The following is a 16,241-nucleotide window of genomic DNA, read 5'->3' as shown; positions in this document are numbered from 1 at the left end:
TCCTAAAATATATCACAACATCAGTGAGAATTCTTTGTATCATGATGAAGCACAGAACAATACCCATCCTATGGTAAGTGCCTGTGGCAGAAGCCCAGGATTTAGTGCTCGGACTCCCTGGTTATGCTGCTATTGAGCTTTGCTAGTATTTGTTTCTAATATAAAACAAACCTTGGATGGATATTGCATTACTTGGGAAGGGAAAAGAAGAATCCCAAGGATATTTGTTCCTACCACTTTCAGGAACTATCATGCCATAGTGGTGGAGCATGCAGAGTGAGATGAGACCTACATTTGTTTTTATTTTTATTTATTTATTTTTTGAGAGAGAGAGAGAGAGAGAGAGAGAATGTGAGCGGGGAGAGGGGCAAAAGGAGAGAGAGAGAGAGAGGGAGAGAGAGAGAGAGGGAGGAAGAGAATGAATGAATGAATCTTAAGCAGACTCCATGCTGAGCATGGAGCCTGATGCAGGGCTTGATCCCACAACAGTGAGATCATGACCTGAGCTGAAATCAAGAGTCAGACGCTCAACTGACTGAGTCACTCAGGCTCTCCTATTTTTAAACACTCCAGGGCTTAACATCTAGGAACCCCATGTACTCACTCTTAATATGGAACTAGTAGCATCTGCCCACAGTCAATTTGAGAAGATTCCATAAAAAAATGTGTAAAACAATTATCCCAGTGCCTGGCACATGCAGGCTCATAATAAATGTTACCTTATTCTGTAATCTCATGAGACAGACACATATGGAAACAATTATTTAAGATCCTGGCAAAGTGAGTAATCAAGGAACAAGATACAAGTAAAATATAGAGACGCGTTCTGAGCAGAATATCGAGGAATGACTTACAGAGCAGGTGGCATTTGAGCTGAGTGTTGGAAGATGAAATGGCATTTTAGATAAGATGAGAAAGCTGTCTTCCCAGAAGTCTGTGTAACTGAAGCACCTCATTTGAGTGAGGAAAGAAGACATTTCCTGGCTCAGCTAGTTACTATTGTGTCATTTGTTAACATTATCAAATCTTTTCCATGTGTTTCTGCTTCCTATCCAGCAGTAGATTACAAACGAGAAACTGAAACTCTAGTTCCCAGCGCATCCTCATAATTTGTCTCTTTCATGAATACCGATGGCCACAGGGTGTTAAGGCACTGTAGAGTGATGATATAGTGACTCAGTCTTCTTCTCTGGAGACCAGAAACAGTTATCAGTCCCCTGGGGATGAAGAAAGGGAAGACATCATTTTATTAGAGAGTCCTTAGGAAAACCAAGAGTGGTACCCAAGGGGGCAGAGAATCAGTGCCCTCTCTGGCACACGTAATTCCTGTAAGAGGCTAGAATGTGTAGCAGAGGTTGTATGTGGACTACAGCTGCAAGGACACGTGACTAGAGGAAGTCCCTAGCCTAGTGACATGCATTTGGGTGTGTTGGTGGTGCCTAAGTCACTACGGACAAGCAGCAAGTTCTCACCAGGACAAGCCATGGGCAGTTCCATTGTGTTCCATGAAACTCCCTATTCCCAAGTGGACATTTTCACTTCCAGAAGGTCAGAAAAGCTTCCTCCTCAGGTGCCCACAGTACTCATCATGATCTAGTGCAGCCATATCTCTCCCTTATGGGCCCTGTATTCATCCCTCCTGAACTACTTGCTGTTCCTGAATGTTCTTCCATGCCTTCTTGCCTTTGCACATGTTATGTCTTCTACCAGAACATTATTTCCAAACTGCTTTGCTCTGAAGATGTTTTAAGACTCGGTGTAGAGATAAATCAGCTAATCCTCTGTCCAGCCTAGGTTAGATGATCCTCATCTAAGTTGTTCCTACCTCTGCCACAGGACTCATTCTGCTGGATTGTAACAACCCCATTCCTCATCTTTTCCACACTTGAGTATCAGCTCCTCGAGAGCAGGGACTGGATATTTAGGTCCCCACTGCCTAGCATTGTACATAGTATGCTCAAACGAAGGTTTGTGGAATGAGTCAATGAGTTAATTACAAAGTGTACATTCCTATGGAACAAAGATAAGAGGGCCCCACTAATCCTTCTTCCGAAAGAGTTCTATTTTCACCCTATAAATTGGTCCAAACCCCAGGGGAGGATTGCTCACTACCTTGTCCCTATTGCCACCCAGGAGGGAGGTCCATACATAGAAAGAGTTAGTAATCAACTGAAGGGTGAGATCTGAGGGGTGTGGCCAGATCTGTTACCTACCAAAATTTCTTCTATATCCTGGACCATCTCTTCCAAATTCAAGAACAAGTTCATTGATCCCCACTGTGGCAGGCACTGTCTAGCTCTTCATAAAATTTGTTTCCCTCACTTTGTCACTTAGAGGCTTTTGTCACTTAGTATCTCTGTGCCCTTGGGTCACCCAGCTTCACTTGCCCTATAACAGCTCTCAAGTGGAGATGGTAATCTACACATCACTGTTTCAGAGTTAACATGAAATAATAGTTGTTAAACACATAACCTAGTATATGGAATATTTTAATCACTTAATATTAGCACCCATTTTACTCTTTCCTGTGAAATACAAACTCCTTCAAGATTTCTATAATTTATGTGTTTCTTTTTTAAAAATTACAGACAACTTAGCACCTGGTGTGATAAGCACAAGAAATACACACAGAGAAACACCCAGTCCCTGCCTTCAAAAAAGGATTCCAGCATCCTTTGCCTCTTTTCTATTTCTCACCTTTCTCCCTTTTGATAGATAGACCTGCAGACAGACCCCTCTCCTTGCTCATCTTGGGATGCCTTTGGCTTTGGAAGGTCAAAGGCCAGCCCAGAGAGCACCAGGCAACTGTGGGTCTCTCAGAGCCAAAGCTGCTGTGGATGTAATCCGATCTGACCACAGAGAATGTGACTAAGCGAAACCCCATCTGCTGTGAGGCTTCCCACGTTCCCAGGAGGGACCAGAGCAGGATATGAGGCGGTGGTGACTGCGAGGTGAGGGGTCTGTGCGGAAATGGTGAGATCCCCCACGTGTACTGTGTCTCACCGCAGGCCTGTGTGGGTCTCCCCCCAGCATGACATCATCCTGGAGCTCACTCAGGACTCCGGTCTCTTGCACACTGTTCCCTTCATGGAGGCAAGGATTTGGGATGAGTGTGAGTTTGTGTGTGTGTGTGTGTGTGTGTGTGCACACGCGCTTGCGAGCTAGAGGGTATAAACCAGGGTTCCTCAGTCTCAGCATTCGTGATATATTTGTACTGCCTACATCTTTGGAAGTTGGGGGGACATCTCATGCATAGCAGGATGGTCAACAGCACCCCTGGCCTCTATCCACTAGCTTCCAGTAGCGCTCCCACCCAAGTTGTGACAGTCAAAAATATCTGCAGTCAGGGGCGCCTGGGTGGCTCAGTCGGTTTGGCGTCTGACTTCGCCTCAGGTCATGATCTCATGGTTTGTGGGTTCGAGCCCTGCGTCAGGCTCTGTGCTGACAGCTCGGACCCTGGAGCCTGCTTCTGATTCTGTGTCTCCCTCTCTCTCTGCCCATCCCCTGTTCACGCTCTGTCTCTGTCTCTCAAAAATAAATAAATGTATAAAAAAAATATCTGCAGTCATTTCCAAATGCCCCCTGGGGAGGAAAATCCCTTCCTACCCAGTTCAGAACCACTGGCACAAACCAAAGAGTGAAACAAATCAGACCCCTTTTTATTAAAGGCAGGGGAAAGAATTCAGGAGGTAACTAAACTACAGTGAGTCCCCAGCTCCTTATCTAGTTTTAGAAATGAAACAAAAGCTGCTAAGGAAGCTTTATTCGATAGTTCAGATGACATTTATTCAATAAAGAGAAAAATCTAGAAGCAATAATAACTACCGACTAATTAGCACTTTCTATGTCCTAAACATGGTACTAAGTGCTTTATCTCACTGGCTTTTAACGACAGCCCCAAATGTCACTGTTCTTATCCCCATTTCATGAATGAAAACACTGAGGCCCAGGGAGGTGACCAGTCTTGCCCAGGAGAATGAAGCTCAAAAGTCATAGAGCTGGGATTTGAACCCAGGTCTGCATGATTTAAAGTCCCAACTCAGAGCCATTGGGTAATCTTAGTGCATTATTTTGAAGTCTGTATGCAACATCATAAAAATTTCAAACTCTGTGATTTAAACCAGTGAGTATTTTATGAGAACTTCAACATTCAGCATCAGCCTAGACAGAAGTGGGTGGATTTGAGTGGAAGAATCAGACTTCCTATGCTCTTACTTAAACAAGAATAAACAACCCACATTTATGTATCAGCACGAGATAGCACATAATTCACCCCTAAGTCAGTGGTACCTGTTAAAGGCACATAAAGCAAACAGTATGCTGAAGAGAAAGAGTACATTTCAATGACTGTCTTTCTAATATTCTGTCCCTGGATGCGGTGGCCCGTGTACCACGAGGCTCCTCAGTGGTGATGTGGAGCTGAAAGTTTGTACTTGGCCTTGGACGGTGCTGGGATCTAATTCCAGCTCTGACAGTTACCAGCTGTGTGGATTTGGGCAAAGCACTTTACAATGGGGAGCCTGAGCTAACTCCTCAGCAGAGTAGAGATTAAAATACTCGGCTCTCGTGCCAGTTAGATGGGCACATTTCAGAGTTCGTTTGCCTTGGTAATTCTTCAAGGGCAGGATAGTGGTGATAAGCAGGGACTCTGGGGGCCAGATGAACTGGATGGAGTCCTGGTCCTGCCATTTGTCAGCACAGCCTTAGACAAGTTATCTCACCTCTCTGAGTTCCTGAGCTGTTTCCTTAACTGTACAGTGGAAATAATGATAGTAACACCTCTCTGATAGGTTATGAGGATTAAGTGAGTTACCATCTGTAATGCACTCAAGTCCATAGTACAAAATACATATTATAGAAATATGTTTTATTTTTTTTAATATTTTTAATGTTTATTTTTGAGAGAGTGTGAGCAGGGGAGAGGCAGATAGAGAGGGAGACACAGAATCCGAAGCAGGCTCCAGGCTCCCAGCTGTCAGCACAGAGCCCGATGCAGGACTCGAACTCAGGGACCAGGAGATCGTGACCTGAGCCAAAGTCAGACGCCCAACCGACTGAGCCACCCAGGTGCCCCTATAAATACGTTTTAAATAAGTAAAGTGAAAACTCACATCCCCATTGTGTAAATTGCAAAGAAAGCCCGTGTCATTAATGAAGAAAAGTAGTTTGTTATTTTTTTCTATAAATAGCAAGGCATTTTTAAATATCTTAGTATTTTCTGGAGAAATTAGTCTTGTGTGCAGAATAATTAGATTATTTTTTAAAAATAGAAGTTTTAAAAATACCCCTCCGCACTGAACTAAGTCCAGGAAATGAGAACTCATGTAGAGCACCTCACAGCACTGGGTTCTTGTTGTATCACACTCCATCACTGTTTTGTTTGTAAATATATATTTTTTGTGTATTTATGTGTTGAATGGCCATCTTCCCCACGAATCAGAAAGTTCAATGAGAGTGGGAACTGCACCTTTTATTCTCTGCCTGCCCAGCACCTGACTTAGTGTGTGGCACATAACAGATACTCATTTAAAATATGCCAACTACATAGAGAACATTAATGCACTCTTTCTCCCTGCATTTTCTTGTAAGGTAATGAATCTCCTGATACTGGAAGCATTCAAGCAATGGAAAAACTTAGGTTCTCTATACCTCTGCATCCCTATCATAGCCTCTCATGGTGACTTTCACAGCAACACTTATTTTTTTTTAATTTTTTTTAACGTTTATTTATTTTTGAGACAGAGAGAGACAGAGCATGAACTGGGGAGGGACAGAGAGAGAGGGAGTCACAGAATCGGAAGCAGGCTCCAGGCTCTGAGCCATCAGCCCAGAGCCTGACGCGGGGCTTGAACTCACAGACCGCAAGATCGTGACCTGAGCTGAAGTCGGACGCTTAACCGACTGAGCCACCCAGGTGCCCCACACAGCAACACATATTACATTGTTCTTCAATTACCTGTTTCTGTGTCTGTCTTTTCCCACAGGGCTATAAACACCTGCAGTACTGGATGGGTCACCTTTTAATCCTTGTGACAAGGTCCCATTACCCGTACCCAAGGAGTGATACATGTCTGAGTCCAATAGATAAAATTTGTAAAAAGCAACATCCAACAGTCAGGAACAAAAGATAGCAGCCCTTATTTTTATTGCTACAGAAAATCATAGGCAATCAATAATTCTGTATTCAATTGGCTGCTTTTATCAGGAAAAAATGTGAGCCAGATTTTTCATATCCAAGCTTGTGCTTCAAAGATAATTAGATTCAACCATTCATAAAACAAATATCTATAGAGTGCTTACTATGTGCCAGCCACTGTTCAAGGTGCTGGTTAAATCTTGTTGGGTCATTCGAGACCTAGAGAATGATTTTGCCATTGGGCATTTTTCTCAGCTACCCAAAGGAAACCAGATGTTCCTACTGCATTGCTAGGGTTAGAGAGAGCAAAAGGACTTAGAAATCTTGGACACAAACTCTCCATTCTCTAACCTCCACACCTTTGGAGAAGGGAACACTTGATACACAAAGGAAACAGTTAATTAAGCCACAGATACTTCATAGCCAGAGGGTTTAGCCTCCAAAGCAGGTGCCTGGTCATTGGGAAGTCTGGCAGACTTACAGGTCTCATCCCTCCGACCATGATACAACTCCCCTGAAAAGCAACTTCCTTTGTTACTTCTCTTTGATTGTTCTCAATGGGAAGGAAGAAGGAAGTTGGTATTTTCTTTCTTTTTTTTTTAAACATTTATTTATTATTGAGAGACAGAGAGAGACAGAGCATGAGCATGGGACGGGCAGAGAGAGGAGGAGACAGAATGCAAAGCAGGATCCAGGCTCTGAGCTGTCAGCACAGAGCCCGACGCGGGCTTGAACTCACAAACCACGAGATCATGACCTGAGCCGAAGTCGGATGCTTAACCGACTGAGCCACCCAGGCCCCTCAGAAGTTGGCATTTTCTATGGCTGGGCATAAGCTGGTAGCTTTATGTCTATAGTCCTGTAGTAGATACAATCCTCTGCAATATTGGACCATAGGAAACATCTCATTTCCTTATTTCTCCTCATTTCTCTCAACTCTACCTTTCTGCTCTATGTCCTCACTCAAGTAACTGGTAAAATTAAAAATAATAATAATAAAAAAATAATAATAATAACATAAAAGTCACAAAGTATCTGGTACAATTTGATCTCAGCTCTGGTGGGGAGTTGTTCCTGGTTTCTTCAGCAGCCCAAGGGTCTTACAAGTCCCAGAACATCTGGGAATCACTGCATGCCTCATTCGACTCTGGCCATGGCAGATTTTGTTCAAGCCTGCATTCCTAGAAGTGAGTGGCTCTGCTTGTTGCATATGCAACTGTGGTGCTGGGATCTCAGCAAGACCTAAGTTCACTAGTTGAACTAATATGTAAGTGCCATCTTTGTAGGTCAAATGTAGTCGAATACCAGCAGTCTCCCATAAATCATCTGTTAGATTATGCAAACAAGATTGCAACTTGCTGAAGAGCCAAAGTACTTCCGCTTCCCTTAAAAGCATCCATTCACCACTGATTTGTGCTCATTAAACCAGGCTCCCAGAAGATCTCTCGTTGGCAACACCATACTAGCTTAGACGAGCTACTGGCAAAATATACTTCAAAGTAACCACCCCTCCACTGGTCTTCTACAGTGCAGCTGTCCCACTGATTCATTCTGGCTCCCACCCTCTCCTGCCCATGGGGATTATCAAGGCTTCACTATAACTTCCTTATAAAGTATGTTCAAGGAGGAAGTCTTCTATCATCTGTCTCAAACAGTGAGTCATGTATCTATACTTACTGTAGAGCACTCCCTGTGTACCATCCTTCTGCAAGTCAGGTCCAATCCTGGCCTGGGCAGGTGTTCCAAAGAATTTACAAAGCCTTTGAACTTCCCCTACAGAGGCCATTCTCTGAGACAGTGCCTGAAAGATTGGCTTGGCATCTCATTGTGGGACTCCTTCAGTCCCCAGATACGATAGCTCCATCTGATGAGGTCACTGAGTGAAATGGACACCTGAGGGAAGCAAAAGAGAGAGGACTTGCAGATTGTTCATGGGAGCAAGGGGGAAGAGCGGTGCCTGGCGAGTGTCCCCTTACCCTTCTCACTCACCTTCTATCTTTTCTTTCTAAGTCTACTTAGAAACTCTGCGTGAAGGATTTTCTAAGATATAAACTCTTCCAGTTTCTGTGAGTCTTACAGAAATCTAGACACGTCGCTTCCTCCATGTGAAACATTGCTCCAAGAATAAGCAGAGTTGGATTTTAGCCTCAGCTCACCACAATTCACAATGTGTGGGCAAAGCAGGCCACTGCTCTGAGCCTCCTTTTCTTATCTCTCCCTTCAGCACAATGATCTCTTAGCTCTTTGGACTTGACAAAGTATGCTGCGGATGGGTTTTCAGAGTTATAGATGAGCAGCTACCCAGATAAGCCTGACACTTATTAGGGTCAGCCTGACTCTGGAATGATAAGGATGTAATGTTTAATTCCAGTTTTACCCCTGTCTCTGGGCTAAATCACTCAACACTGCAAAACTCCCACATCAAGAGGCCACTTCAAAACTGTCAGCCTCATGGGGGAGGTTGAGCTCCCTCCAATTTCCATTTCTTTCCCTGTCTTCCAGACAGTGCCTAAAAAGTCATATTAAAAGAGGTGCAGTAAGAAGATATTTAAAAAATCCAGTGGGATAGAATTATCATTTTTAAGGTTCTGCTGTGCACAGGCAGAGATATTACCCCATTGAGTCCTTGTATTAGTTACCTGTGGCTGCTGTAACAAATCAGCACCAATATAGTGGCTTAAAAGAACAAAAATTTATTCTCCTACAGTTTTGGAGAGCAGAGTCTAAAATGAGTTTTATTGGGCTAAAATCAAGTTGTCCACAGGGCTGGTTCTTTGTGGAGGCTCCAAGGGAGAATCTTGTTCCTTGCTTCTTCCAACTTCTAGTAGCAGCCAGTATTCCTTGGCATGTGACCACATCACTTCAATCTCTGCTCCCTAATCACACTGCCCTCTCCTCTCCTGCTGTCAAATCTCCTTCTGCATCCCTCTTATAAGGTCACTTGTGATTGTATCCAAGATAATCTCCTTATGGCACAAACCTTAATTTAACCACATCTGTGAAGTTCCTTTTGCCATATAAGGTAACATTTATAGGTTCTGGGGAATTAGGTCATGGCTATCTTGGGGGGCTATTAATCAGCCTACCATAGTCCTCCTGTCAACTCTATGAAGTGTGTATTCTCACCCCCATTTTACAGACAGTGACACAGATGGGGTTCACAGCAGAGAAGGAATTTGAAATGCTTCACACACGAATAAATGACAGAACTGGGATTAAACCCACATCTGTCCAGTTTCAAATGATGGGTTTCTTCTGTTATACCCCTGTACCTCCTAAAACTGATAAAATAATACCCCATATACATGGTTTCCAAAGTGGAAACCAAGGATCCCAGTATTTCACTTGGGGAGACCTTCTGTCAAACCATGTATTGGTTATATGACTTTAAACAAGCCTCTTGACCTCTCCTAACCTCAGATCCCCAATCTGTAATATGGGGGTAACCTAGATGTGAGAACAGAAGTAACATTAATGCTTTGTAATGTTATTAGCAAATATAAATGGGTATATTTCCCACCACCCCTGCTGTCAGAAAGCTAAGGCATAGGGAAGGAATAGAGGTAAGACTGCCCAGTCAGGACAAAGGCCAGCTCATGGGTGCTCCCCAAGGAGAAGAGTGATTCCACACCTCTGTGATACTAGTCCACCAACCTCTAGGTCCTGCTAAGGGAACTTCCAGCTTTGAGGCAAGTGATACCATCCACCTGACTCCAAATAGGGGAGAATTCTACAGCATCACTGAGGAAACAGAATAATATGCAAAGACTCAGAAAGCAATGACAGAACAGGGGCCTTAATGCCCACTACAGAAGGGATAGGTAAATGTAGTTCCACTTTTCAAAAGAAGCTAACACTATTTCTCTCAGATAAATAATCTCTAAAACCAATATCAAATATCCCTTCAGGAAAATACCCAGTGAGCTTGTGTGTGTGTGTGCGTGTGTGTGTTGCATGAGCATAACAGGATGGAGAGGAAATCTATGTAGGCTGTTTGAGTAAATAGAGTAACCAGAGCACTCACTTTGGTCAACCTGGAAATCTCAAGGTGTATCTCAATCTCTGTATGTTCTTTCTGTTAAAGAACTGTTTATTTCTGTTAAATACTGTTTATTTCATTACCTTTCTAGAACGTGGCTCTGAGGTGATGATAAAGAGAGAAAATAAAGGCCCAGAGTAGAATAAGTGACTTGTCTATAATAGCCAATGACCACCATTTGGAGATTATTTAGAGTGTAGCAAGATAAACATTTGACTAAGTATATTTCCTTAAATCCTGAGAACAATTCTGAGAAGTATCAGTTACTATTGTACCTATTTTACAAATGAAAGACCTATAACACACAAGTTAAGTAATATGCCCAAGGTCCTACTTCTTTTCATAGCTAGTTAGTGGTTGAATTAGGATGGGAACCAAACGCATGCCAGATGCTTTCACAATTCCAGCATTAGCACAGACGAGTATGAATTTTCCCCTCCACCCTGCTGCTAGATCACCCAGAGACACTTAACCACTTGCCTCATTTATTCACAGACTCCATAGTCACAGTGGTCCACCTGAGTCCAAGCATGCCATCTTTGCCTTTGGGTAATTGTTAACTTAAATACATAAGGAAGCACCCCCAATAATAGGAAGCTGGGGATGGAGTTTACAGGCTGAGTTTGGATCTTTTTCTTGCTGCCATTTATTATTCCTGTGTCTGGCACAATATACCTAACATCTCTGTACCTCCTAATCCTTATCTGCAAAAGGGGAATAATGGCAGTATCTACCCAATAGGTTAATTGTAAACATCACAGAACTAAATACATGCTTAACTACTTACAGAGTGCCTACATAACGGTGACTATTTATTTATTTATTTATTTATTTATTTATTTATTTATTTATTTATGGCAAGCTGGGAGAATGGGAGACAGAGAGAGAGAGAGAGAGAGAGAGAGAATCCCAAGCAAGCTCTACACTGAGAGCAGAGCCTGATGTGGGTCGTGATCTCACAACCTCAAGATCATGACCTGAGCTGAAATCAACAGTTGTACACTTAACTGACTGAGCCATCCAGGCTCCCCTAATGGGGACTACTCAATAAATGTGAGCTACCATTATCTATCATTGTCCACAAACAAAATCTAAGAAAAACCAAGGAGATAAAAGGAAAAGGGACAAGTTAAACTTCCTCACAAGTATCTCACTCAGCTGTGGCAAATCAGTCAAGATATTTGATCTGCATTAACTTCAAAGCTGTGTATTCCCTCTGTGACCTGCATTAAACCCCAAGACGGTTTGACTCACTTGTATCTGTCACTGCAGCCTGAGCTCAGACCAGAAAACATACCCCAAACCACTTCCCCAGCCATCTGTAGGGAATCCACAACTCCAGACTTTCCAAAGGGCCAATGCTAATCTTTTGAATCCTCCCTCTTCCCCTTGTGCCTCCAGCTGAGAAGCTGTTTTTAGAAAGTGTTAGAAGACAAGACTGGGCCAGGTGGCTTCAACTCCTTTCTCTCCTGCTAACCCTGAAAAAATAATTTAGATAGAACCTGGGACTCATGCTTCCATAAGTACAATACAGCCATGCAAAGTGTAAGCTTTTGATGGGATTTTAGGTGGAAAAATCATTCATCATCCCCCAAATCTGCCTAAGTCATCACAGTTTCTCTTCCACTTCCTTAATCTTTAAACCAATACTAGGAGGTACTCAGGGTAGGAATTTTTATCCATCTCACTAATGAGGAATCAGAGTTTCGAAGAATGGACATGATTTCCTTGAGGTAAGTCACCTTGTAAATGGTCATGTTGATTAAACCCCAAACTACCAGTCTTATGCCTTTTCCATCATCTAGCCAATCAGTTAGTAAGTCATTTCATGGGAACATTAACTGACTTCCCAGTGCTTTGGGAGGGAAAGCACCATTCTTGTCCTGAAGGAGCTCTCACTGTTCCACTGGGGAGATGGATAAGTAAATCACTAATAACAATAAAGGCTCCAATCATCCAGTAAATCATTCCAAGAAAGTTGGTATGTTTTTTTGTTTGTTTATTTACCTTCAAAATCCAGCATTGATCTATGTCATTCTAAACCCCATAGTTTTCAGGAATGATATTCAAAATAATTGACAAGTGGCATGGCATAGGAACCAACCATGAACAGATGCTGGCTATAATAAGCAGAGGCAAAGGATGGTGCCTACCCTCAAAGTGTTTATGGTCTAATGGGGTAAAAGTGTTCAAAAATTAAAAACGAAAGCCTGGATGAGAATAGAAAAGATCATGTAAATGTTCTCGGATGTACAATGAAGTAAATCTTGAAAAATAATATAAGAATTTGCCATGTGGACAAAGTGGGAGGAGGGTTGTTCTAGGGACAGAGAACTGAATGTACAAAGTCTCAGAGCCCTCTAAGTTATTTCTTTGATTTTTTTACTTAAAAATTTTAAGTTGCTAAGATCCTTAGGGGTTGCTCATTTAGTAACCAGGGCACTGAGAGCCAAGGAAAGGAAGGGATTTCCCCAAAGTCACACAGTAAGTTGATGTGCATCAGGACTTGAACCCACTTAAAGCCAAAGCTCCATCCGCTCTGCTATGCTGACCAGAGAATTTACCTAGTGATTGATTACGCAGCTGATTTGCCCTATTCAGTTGAGCAGGAAAGCTCTCCTCTAGGTTACAACTCATTCAATGATGACTTTCAGCTTTTTGTCCTTTGTCATCTAAGGAAAAATCAGAAGAGATAAATAGAATACTGAACAAAGACTTGCAGACAGCAAGTTGGGGAACCTTGATGCTAAACAAATGCATGTGATTGAATGACCAGCCCATTGTGTTGGATCAGAGCTCATTCTTTGCTTTGGGAGAGATTTCTGGCAATTGTAGAGTCACATGGGATTTTTGGATGGGAGTTAGCACACTAGATGAATCCCAAGAAGAGGAGGAGGTTGGGAGCAATGGAGTGGCTAAGCAGGTGGGAAGCAAGTGATCCTATAGGAAGTGGGTGCCAGACTTCTCAAGGACATGGATTCTTGACTGTCTCAGCTCTAGTCCTGGCCAACATTCAATTCACTGGCTGATCTGTCTGGAAAAAAAAAAAAAAAAAAAAAAAGCTTTACATTTAACAGACCTTCAAGGAAATGAGAATGATCTCACCTGAGGCAAACCCTTATGTTCCCTCCAAACCACAGCCTCCACCAGCAGCCCGTGAGGGAAGATTACACACAAGCAACAACAGTGTCAGTCTTTGGCCAAGAACTCCATGCAGAGGTGTTTACAAGTATTCACTCTACTCTCTCACATGGAAAAAAGCACTTACAGTACCAAGAAGGGAAGACTATAAGAGATTTGATGCCAAGAGGTGTGGCCTCTGCCAAACAGGAGGATGAATGGTTATTAATTCTGTAAACATCCTCTGTTGTAATGTCTAGGGTGAAAAGCATCCATGGTAGCCTTGGGCAAGTCATTTCTCCTCTGCGGACCCCCTTTCTTCATCTATGCAATGGATGTATTGGACACAACAATCTAGCTTTCCTCTCATGTTCTGTGAGTGAAAAAGGAAGAACTTAATGGTAAAGCACAGCATGTCAAACATTCAATTGTTCCTCCATTATGTAATTTATTCAATAAACATTTACTGAGTTTCTGCAATACCCAAGGCTCTGTGCTAGGCGTAGAAAAATCAGGTGTGATCCCTGTCCTCTGGAAGCCTAGAGTATAAGAGGAAAACCTAGACATACAAATACCAAGTACAAATAATGAATATCCTAACAGAGTTCCCAAATGCTATGGTGGATGGAAGCACTTCTTATGGAAGAAATCCAGGAAGTTCCATCATGAAGTTGGATCAAAACTAGATGATAAGCCTATGTGAGGAGGTGGAGGTAAGGATTCTAGGTAGAGTACAGCATTGGCCAAGGTTCAAGTATTGGAGAGCATATGCAGACCCATTTGCCTGTAATGGAGGCTGTGAAAGGTCAGGGATGGATGGAAACAATTCCTTGTCTGGGCTCCTCTTACTCAAAAGCCAAGGCGTGGCTCAAGATGCCACATAGGTTTTGGAGAAAATTCCTAAAATTCGTTTCTCTTCTAAATATGCATAAATAAAGCTAGTCATGTCTTGTCTATGTTATCAGAATATACTTCTATTATAGTAGTTTAATGCTAGTAATATTCTTGTTTGTTTGCTCCACTGGCCTATTCTTGCCTTGAGGGCCAGCCTGGTGTTATTTGGCTTTGTTTTCCCTCTGATTGGCTAAGCCACCCATAGTAGACCCTGGTCAATGGCTGTGGAATAGTACGAGAGTAGGGGGGGTCAGGTTGGGGACTTTCCCAAAAGTCATATTTATTACCTAGTTTTCTGGCATGCTCTCTTATCTCAATTAAGTACACACATAATTGCAAATATATGTTGATTACATATTATATGTGAATATAACCTATATGCCATATGACATGTACTCTCTACTATTCTAATGTTTTAGCCCCTAACCTGAAACATAAACCTGGTAGAATCTGGAACACCAAGAGGCACGGAAGCATTCACTACTCGTTAAAAGACACAGCCTTGTGCTACTGCAACATACTTTGGCTAAAACACAGAATTAAAAGCTTCCAAAACAACCAACATTTGAATCAGCCAAAATGTTCAAAAGTTCACATGGGCTGTTTTATGACATGACTATTTATGGGCTTTCTTGCTGTCGGGAAAAGTCACTTAAGCAGAGAATCTTAGAATGCCAGAGCCATAAGGATCATAGGGATGACCTAACCTTGTTGCACTTTTTCCAGATGGAGAAACTGAGTCCCTCAGCAATAATAACAAGAAGGAATTGTATCATTCATTATTAAAAATAGGCAGATAAATAAAGCCTTCATTATTAGTGATCAATTAAAAAAACAACAGGGGTCTCCAATTTAGCTGTATGGAACAAAGAAATCTATTTTCCATATTTAGATGGTGACTGTTGTACAAGCAGTTTTATATAAGTCAATAGGGTATAAAACATTCAAATATCATCTACAATGTTCCTGGGCAGTGATGTGTAATAGAAAGAACTACGGAGCCCAGTGTTGTCATCAAAACGCTTCCCGGGTATGTTGCCTAAGTAGAGTTAAGTTACTTCTCCGAACCTCTGTTTCTCCGTCTGTCAAAGGGGACAACACCAGCACCTCTTGGAATATGGTGTCTGTGAGCATGTAACGAAATAATATCCATAAAGTACTTTGCAGAGCATCTAATACAGACTTCATACAGGCGGGCCCAGCGATAGCCACAGGTTGCGCAAGGCCTCGTCTCCCTCCACTATCACAAAACCACTGAGTGTTGTGACAAGCTCAAGTGTGCCGTGCCCTAGCTGCCTCCCCACTGCCTCAAATGCCTGTGTGTGCCCTGCGGATACTCCGTGCATGCTAACACCAAACGAATGGATGACTCAGAGCTTGGAAAGAATCCACAGCAGGCTGGAGAGCAAAGGCACAGTTTATGTCTCAAAGATTAAGTTGTTACCTTTCCCTCCCCCGTGTGCCGGACACCTTTCCACATTGAGAAGAAACTTCAGAGACCTTTCCCCAGGAAGTGCAACGTAGAAGACAGGCCCACTCACGGGCAGTGGGGCCGGACCGTGAAGCCTCTGAACAGCTGGGCAAGGCTCCCTCCCACACAAGGGAAGCCGGGCAGATCTGCGCTCCCAGCACTGCCCCACCTGCTAAGCACTAATCCCGAGTTCTCTCTCTCAGCTGGCCCAGAGAAACCCAAACGCCCCATGCTTCTGAAGGGCTTTATCTCCTCTTTCCAGGAACTGAGCTCGGCCCCTTTCCGAGGTGCCGCCCGCGGAGCAGCTGCCGCCCTGAGCCCAGGCGAGCTCTGGGTGGCGGTTTCAGCCTACCCGAGTAGCAGAGCTGGAGCCTCGGATCCTACTCCCTCTCAGTCCCTGGGCTTCTGTCTCACAATTAGAAAATCCGTTTGGGGAGCAGAGCAAAAATCACACCTAGCTAACAGCTGCTCCGGGTCGGGGGTGGGGAAGGGGAGGAGGCGAGGGAAGCTGGAATTCCTACTTTCGCCATAAATTGTATGCAAATGGGTTCTTTTCCTGGCAGGGAGCAGGGAGTGAGTGC

General features: G+C 43.1%; 1 protein-coding gene across 1 annotated transcript in view; it reads left to right on the top strand.

Annotated features, from left to right (window-relative positions):
- TNC (tenascin C) overlaps positions 1-16,241 on the top strand; it is a 122,492-nt gene that overhangs the window by 11,366 nt on the left and 94,885 nt on the right. The window lies entirely within an intron of this gene.

This window comes from Felis catus, chromosome D4, assembly GCF_018350175.1.
Source record: "Felis catus isolate Fca126 chromosome D4, F.catus_Fca126_mat1.0, whole genome shotgun sequence".
In the NCBI taxonomy this organism is placed as follows: Eukaryota; Metazoa; Chordata; class Mammalia; order Carnivora; family Felidae; genus Felis; species Felis catus.
The sequence above is the reverse complement of the archived record's forward strand: the minus strand, read 5'-3'. Positions and strand labels throughout refer to the sequence as shown.